Below are 8622 nucleotides of genomic sequence, written 5' to 3' on the forward strand. Positions count from 1 at the left end.
TTTATTATCGATAATTAAAATCGGCAGATAACTCCACTAATCCGGAAAAAGATGAGAAAGTGATCAAATACGGCTCGTCTGCGCTCTTGGTTGGTTGCCGACTTAGCCACGAGTATGGTATTTGGAAGTGCCGGTCAACAATCAAGGTGATGTACTACGCCGTTAGGGAGGGGTTGGGAATGGATGTTGGAGGGAAACCTGGCGTCGGAATTAGCTTGAGATCAACGAAAGGCGATAATCTAACATAATCGATACGAGTAACTTAGAGTAAGGTTCTCCATCGTATTCATTAATCATACTACTCCCTAACATTACATTTTTTAGTCATTTAAGCATGCATGAGTTGAATCCAAATACATGGATAAAATGATATAAAAAAAGAAATCTTTTTCCAAAAACTGCAGATTATTTTATTAGAAATGAGAATAGAAGAGTCTGACAGGTGAGTAAGGATATGTACCCAAGCTTTATTCCCCGAGTGATGAAAAGCTTTTTCTTTGCTCATTGGCGAATTTTATACTGTATTTGGAAAAAGCGTTATTTTTCTCTTTTTTCGTTTTCTTATTTTCAGTAAGAATGTTAATGTGAAGTTTTAGTAAATTTTTTAATCAGTTCTAATATTATTTTCATACTTTTATAAAATTTAGGCTTTATATTAGGCTACCAAAAACTACCTCATATTAAGTGGGATTTATCAAAGCCTAAAACGATGCAAGTTGAAATAAAAATATGCAAATTTTGGAAAGAGCGTGTTTTCTTTCTTTTTCATTTTCTTGTTTTAAGTGAGAATATAAATGTGAATTTTTAAGCAATTCTTTAATCCATTTTAATATTATTTCCATAATTTTATAAAATTGAGGCTACCAAAAACCTCCTCATATAAAGTGGGAAGCATCAAAGCCTAAAACGATGCAAGTCACGTAAAGTCAAACTATATACTAAATTTCAAAATTTAAAGAAAACAATCGCCTATTCCAGTATTCAAACCCGTTGGCTTCTTCTTCTTCTTCTCTACTTCTCTGTTCGTTAGGCAGACGCGGTAAAACGTTAACCAGATGACACTTGCTGAACTGACGGAGAATGAAATTAGTATTACTAACACGGTAGCTGATCGAATGATAATTGTCAAAAATGTTGGCTCATACTGCCTCTGAAGACCTAGGATAGTGTAAGAAAACATTGTCATCTGGTTCTGATCTGTACTGAAAATTTAAAGCCTATCTGAGATTGCAAAAAGGGTTTAGAAATCAATCACAAGATTTCATCGGTTAAACAGACAAACGGACGAAGCAAGTCAAGTGAAAGCATGTGAAAATAGTTCTACGGAGTTAAAAGCGCTGAACTTGAGTGCTCAATGAGGAAATGCCTTGAACAACCATGGCCATTGCGATACCTCCACTGCATACGCTCAACAATCGCCCACCGAATCAAATCCGCTCATCTTGATAGCCCTAGCAGTACTAGATGAGAGGATTTGATTCGGCGGGCGATTGTTGAGGGTTAATGCAGTGGAGGTATCGATTGTCGTGATTTTGGGGTAGCAAGGGAAGTCACCTGCACCGTCCGACGTACGCACTGCTTCACTTGAATATCCAGCGATTTGATCTTTGGATCTTTCTCTTTTATGGAAAAATCTTCCAAAATCGTTGACAAAAAAAATATGGTTTCGCTAGTAGTGGGCCCTGGTCATTTTTATAGTGGCAAGGGTATTCCCTATCCTACCCTGCCACTCCTATCTCTACCCTGGAGGCGTCGTCGGGCTCCTTATTGCGGCGGCGCCTCCATCCTTTTTCCTTCCCATTCCACTCCCCTCCCCGGGTGCGCGGTCGTATCAGTTGTAGTACTGGGTCCCGGCCCCGGTGCGTTGTAACCTTCTAAGGACCCCCCTTAGGTCCTCATACTCTACTTTACTTGAATATCCCACGAAATGATCGATGGATTTTTCTCCTCATAGAAAAATCTGCCAGTTTCGTAGGTAAATCAAGAAATGGTTTCGCTAGTAGTCACAATGGCAACGCGGGTATTCCCCATCCCACCCTACCATCCCTATCCTCGCCTGGAAGAGTCGACGGGCTCCTATCGCGGCGGCACCCCCTTCCTTTTCCTTCCCACTCCAACCCCTCCCCGGGTGACTGAGCGTATCAATTAAATTTATTATTAGGTCCCAGCCCCAGGGTGTTGTATCCTTCGAAGGGCCCCCCTTGGACCCTCATTCAATGCTTTACCTTTACTGAAGTGGCTTACCGGGTATAATAGCGACAGTCACCGCGAAAGCTTACGACAGTGCGCAGTGCACTATTTTTGGGGTGGAAGCGTTCTCTTAGAACCGCTTGTCACGGGTGGTCGGTAAGCTCACGTGGAGTTGTGCTTACGATATTGTAATCGCCAACATCGAAATTTGCCTAATGGCGTCAATTGATCTGAATGGACACTGCTAGTCATCCAGTGTGACACGAAAAAAATCACTTCTACAAGGAGGGACCATTTTCTCTCTTCCCAAGGCCGCACTCTTTAGCGGGCTAAAATTAGGAGAAGGGATCTAGAGCAGTATTGTTGCATGAAGAACTACAAAAATTATAATTTCACTGTCAAAAACATACGGTCACTAACCCACCAAGCAGATTTGCTTTAAAGAGCAATTTTCTGCGCAGATATCACGTACACTTACATTTACTGGCAACTTCTTTTACCAGTGACGCGTTATCTCTGTGTAACATTGTCTTCTAATATTTTCCATCCAATGCTTCTTGAAGCCAAACACTCAGCAATTAGTCGGATGCCGACCGCGATTGTGATAGGAAATGATCATATTCCTTGGAAAAAAACAGCTGATTCCAGTTACCCCGGATTACCTGTTTTTACATTGGTCCACATCGAATATAACTCGTATTATTTTAGTCGTGGCTAATCTACCTTGTAAATAACTCTAGTTGCGTTGCGTGTTGCCTGTTTTCCGGGGCAGAAATGCCTCATTTAATTCCAGAATTCACGAGTACACAGGAGGTACTTTCATTCTCTTTTACCTTGCATTGTTTGTTTTCTCATAAAAGAATGAATAAAATAGCAAACATTAAAATTACGGTTTTGTATGTTACCTTGATCAAGGAAAAAGTTATGCATACCTACCAAAGCAAAAAAAGGAAATTTGACAGGCATTTAGACTTACATATATGTAATTCTAATCTATACATTTATTAAACTTAAAATCATTATTTAAATGTATTTTACCCAATGTAAAGTGGTTAACGATCAATTAACAATTAGTAAACTATGAAAAGAGGCAATTTTAGACTCTATACAATGACATCATCCAGTAGAAGCTTACTATCTTTCATGAAGAAATGAAGTGACAATCTTTCTTTCTGGCCCTACACTCAAATCCCATCCTCCCCCTCTTAAATGGGTCAACCTAATGACTCCCACATAGAATGTATTTTTGGTCATTTTGGTATTTAACTACAATTGTATTTTATAAAAGTAATTAAAAATACTACATTTTAGTGGGCAAATTATAACCAGTTCTCTATTATGCAAGCACAAATTGGTGAAGATAAAAAATATAATTCCTTTTTTGCTGAAATTTCTCACCAAATTCTAATATACTCATTGTAAGATGATGAGGGACAGCTGAATTTTTGATATGTAACTAATCAATACCCGCTCAAAAATGTTTTCTAGCTGTGGCATTGGTGCTATTTTGCAGAGAGTATGAGTGCCTTAGCATTATTTTATTATATATAAATCTGTAAAAAATTAGGATCATTTTTGGCCTCCTCCATATACGTGTATTTTACAATATTATTAAATTCTACCGTTTTAAATGAAAAAAATATGTATCTGATACTAAAAAAATACTGTCAATGTGTCATAATAAACCAATAAACCCCTCCTAATAACTATAAAAGCCAAGGCTGTATCTGCTTATCTGGTTACAGTAGTACTGAATACAATATTGATGCATTTCAATGTAGGAGCATAGAATGTACCCACCAGCGGCATGCTCTCAGATGAAGCAACTAAAGCTCTGCTTCAGTGATTAATTTTTTAAAATTTCATCTTGAAATCGTGGCATTAATTCAATATGGCTAGCTGGGAAATGCATGGTCATCACCCATACTTCTCACTTGTAATCAGCACATGCTCTCTGAGGCTGTGATGCCAGCCAAAGGAATACCAAGGGAAGTAGAGAAGAGAATGCTTCGTCAAGGCCCTGGCAAGAGCAAATGATCCATTAACTTGCCAAGTGGCATAACTAGGAATATGCTTTGGAGAGGGATAGCGGGGCTGGTGGGGGCGACACCCCCCCTGGGGCAACGGAAAAATTTTTGAAAAATGACATGCCTAGAAATACATTTTAAATCATTTTGGCACTTAAAATTTGGGTTTCACTCGCAATTCTGCGGGAAATCATCACAACAGGGAACAAATTAGTATGTATACTATATCATTCTATGAGGCTTGAGATTCTATGAGGAAGGGGAAGGAAAAATCATGAGAAAATATTTTGGAAGGGTTGATGGTGATCAAGTGGGTCCAGTCATGTGTGCAACCCCTCCAAAAAAAAACTCCACCCCTTTGTGTTGGGTTCGCCACCAGAAAATGATTAAAACATGCATAAGAATAATGATGCTTATATTTCTCCAGGATAAATTAGAGCTTATTCCACTTAGCATCCTTTTTCCATCTGCGCTCACATCCGAGTCCCCCCAGCCAACCACGTCACTTACTGGCTCTCAGCCCAACAACAAAACATTCACTAAACAAGTTTGAACGTAAACATACACAGCACTCTGTAAAATCCTCCTCCCTATCCAAGTAAACCTTCCCACTAAACCATTTTTCTGCTTATAGACCTCAACCCTTTGATTTGAACTACACCTAAGGAAAATATTGTGTTTAAGAGAATTGGGAAGAGTAAGTAAAAAAGGGCAAGAAGGGACAAAGTAAAGGGCACAATAAATAAGAAATGACATACAGTAAAGCCTTGCATTACAATACTTATTCCTGCTGCATGGCCAACTAATTTTTATTAGCAATGTGCATCAATCAGAATTATTTCATGTTTAATGATAATCTCTATAAACAATTGGAAGGTTTAGCAATGGGTTCCCCCTTGTCACCTCTACTAGTCGAAATATTTGTGCATGACCTAGAAAAGAAACTTTTAACCCCCTCCTAAAAATGTGCACTATTATTTCTTTTATGTGGATAATATATTATGCTTGAAGACAGGAACGAAAATGCAATTGGGAAATTTTCATTAACTCATCAATTCTTTAAACTCCAACATCAAATTCACCATGGAGCCATAAGAGGGTTATGCCTTGAATTTTCTTGATCTAAAGATTCCAATCAAAGATGGGAAACACAAATTTTCTATTTTCCGCAAACCTACTTCCTCGGGCCAGGTCATCCATGCATCCTTCAAACATGTAATTAACCAAAAATTAGCATCTTTTCATTGTACATATGCTACACAGAGCATTATCCATCCCATTAGAGCGCCCAGCCTTCATTGTAGAAACCTTCAATAATAAAAAAATTGCTGTGGCCAACAGTTACACTGAACAATATATGATTGACAATTTATGATGATGATTTGCTCCCAAGCAAAAAGAAAAAGGGTTTATTTAGAGAAATTTACTCTTCCTCCCCTGTGACCAAGTTTCATGGCAACTCATTAATTTAGGACAACCGTCCATTAAAATAGGCAATTTTCTCAAAGCAATTAATATTGAACCAGCGTATTTTAATAATAGAAACCTCAAGAGCATGCTACCTGCAGTCCAATACCCCATAAAATTAGCCCTTCAAAGTGGAGTTTACCAATTGCAATGGGGTGACTGTGACACCAAATACGTCAGACAAACGGGGAGGAGCCTAGTGATGCTAGCCAAAGAACACTGACAGAATTACAGAAATAAAACAGGGATGTCCCATTTTGCAACTCATCTCCTTGAGGAAGGTCACCAAGCAGATTTCACCCTGGAGCTGCTGCACAGAGTGAAGAAAGGGACACAGCTGGATTTTAGAGAACAGTTAGAAATTTTAAAGATTGTAAAGAAGAAAGGACAGATTGCCAACAAACACCTTATCCCTTTCAACTCCCCCCTCCTAGGCAGTAGCATACAGAAAAAACTCAAGGTGGGGTGCAAAAATACCTTGAGTTACCTTTACTTTTATCTTTTATCGTAATAAAAATAATCCAGTCACATTCAAAGTTTAAGAAGTTTTTAATTAAAGTAATTATGTAAAAATACAAGACAATGCCATCTTATGATAAAGAAGAGTTAAAATTGTGGTTCTGCAATGTTAGGCAATACGGGCGGTCCCACAAGGGGGGGGCACGTGCACCCTGCACCCCTATCTGTATCCGCCACTGCTCCTAGACATGGCGCTACTACACCCTGTAAAATTCCAATGACGTCAACCCACGCCTCGGTACTAACCCCTTTCCCACAAGACACCCCTCCTTAGCAAACTTCCCCATTTCAACACTGACTGTACCCCCCCACCCCTCTTCGACTACCACCACCGAACTGGGCATAAAACCAAGTAAGAAAGTCTCCTGTACCACTAGCCTTGTGAATGATACAGTGTAATGAAACTAGTTGACAACAATATAAGTGCGTTTGTAGAAAAGCAAAGTTGTTATTTTTTCCTAACCTTATAATGGATTTCTAAAAAGTTAAGGCCTCAACTATTCAGTGCACCAAAAGAATGATCAATTACTCGACCCGTCGTTTTCTGAATCACAGGGTCATTCCCACCGTCCCTTTTTCCGCTGCTTTTTCCGTCACTTTCCATTTTTAAAACTGTCCTTCAATTAAGAGCCAAGAGAAGCATTACAAATGCTGCAAGTAGCTAAGCATTCTGATTGGCTGAAGGACAAATCCAGCAATGGTTTCGCACCAAGTGATGGAAAAAGGGGTGAGATTTCCATCCCTTGAGCCAATGCAGAAAATAACCACATGAAAGGGTCATTTTGTTCTTTCATCATTGGAATGATTGCTGGAGCTGTCCCTTAGAAGGGATGGAAAAAATGACTGTGTTATTCAAGCTTAATATTATACATATGTCAAATATATTGCAATTGAAAACCATCAGAAAAGGGGGTCTACTATACTTTATTACACATATGACTCCAAAAAATATACTTATCCCTGATATTTCCATGATGGGCATATTCTATTGAGTCACTCATGAACAAACTAATTACCTCCACTCATCATGGAGCTGATGGGTCTTTTGGATATAGCAATGAATATTTCAGCTTCTGTGGCTTAAGTGTATAAATAAGATTTTCATTCTTCTGCCAGTCATTCTTTGTGAGATTTTACTTATTGTTTGAACCAAAACCCATTCTTCCTTTGAAAATACAGTAGACTCCTAGGTAAGATGGGTTCGACTTGTGATGGATTTGATAGGTAATCCGAACTGATTTTGCCCATGCTTTTAAAATGTTCTGATTTAAAAATAATTGAATCTTGGACATCAAAATGTGTGATTCTATGCCTTATTTTCTAATGAAAGACATTGTTATGTAGCAACAATTTAAATGCACTTTTTAAAATGATCCATCACCTGGAAATAATTCTGATTCAACATGCGATGCAATTTGCTCTACCATTAGTCCTCAGGAACAGATTAAAATTGTAAAGCAAGGTTCTACTGCATATATGCATACATGCATACTCATAAATGCACACAGTTTCAGTGGCGCAGCGAGGGAGGTTTAAGGGGATAAAACCCCCCCACAGCTGAGAGAAACTTTTAAGTTTAGTACATTTTACTTAATTTGATTAATGTACTTATAGAAGAGTGTTAGGATTAATAAAATATCCCTCAGAAAGTCATAAAAATCAGTATTTTGAACCATTTATCTTAAAACTTTTCTGGGGGAGGGCCCCCACACCTCCCTCTTATCCTGGTGAGTATACCACACACCTCAGGTCTAGTTGTGCCTAAAAACCCCCCTAGCCTTAATTCCTAGCTGCACCCCTGCACAGTACATAATATTTTTCTTCTTCAGAGATAATAATTATGCATCCTTGCCATACTGACTGTACTGTCAGTATAATTGGGAATAATATCCCCTTAGGTGCAAATGAGTATATAATGACGAGATACTCTGGTCACTTTCCAATTGCTGTGTGGAAGCATGCAACTGAGCGGGCAGACCCCTTGGCTGCTGACTGAAGAGCCGGCTGAAGCCTGTGAATACTCCCTGACAAAAATCCTTAAGATGCAAAGTGACCCAGGGAAAAAACCTGGCTCTCTCCACTGAATGTCTAAAACTCACACACCTGCAGCTTAGCATGGGCTATAGGTGCTGACATCACCTATCAAAACCGACCTTCATGTTTAAGCACTGAGAGAGGGATTTGGATACATCTGTGATATAAAGTCATGTAACACCTCATTCACGTACATAGAGGCCTGAGCATGCTCATCAAGTGCCTATCATGAGCATATCAACCAGTATTAACATGAATTCACTCTTCAATACCATGTAAGACAAGAAATATTAAAACATAAACATGCATAATGGAAACTCACATCAAATTCATGGTCAAAAAGAAGGAAAAAAATTCAGCTTGAACCCACTGATGCATAAGTCTT

The sequence above is a fragment of the Ischnura elegans genome, chromosome 1 (genome assembly GCF_921293095.1).
Source record: "Ischnura elegans chromosome 1, ioIscEleg1.1, whole genome shotgun sequence".
NCBI classification, from domain to species: domain Eukaryota; kingdom Metazoa; phylum Arthropoda; class Insecta; order Odonata; family Coenagrionidae; genus Ischnura; species Ischnura elegans.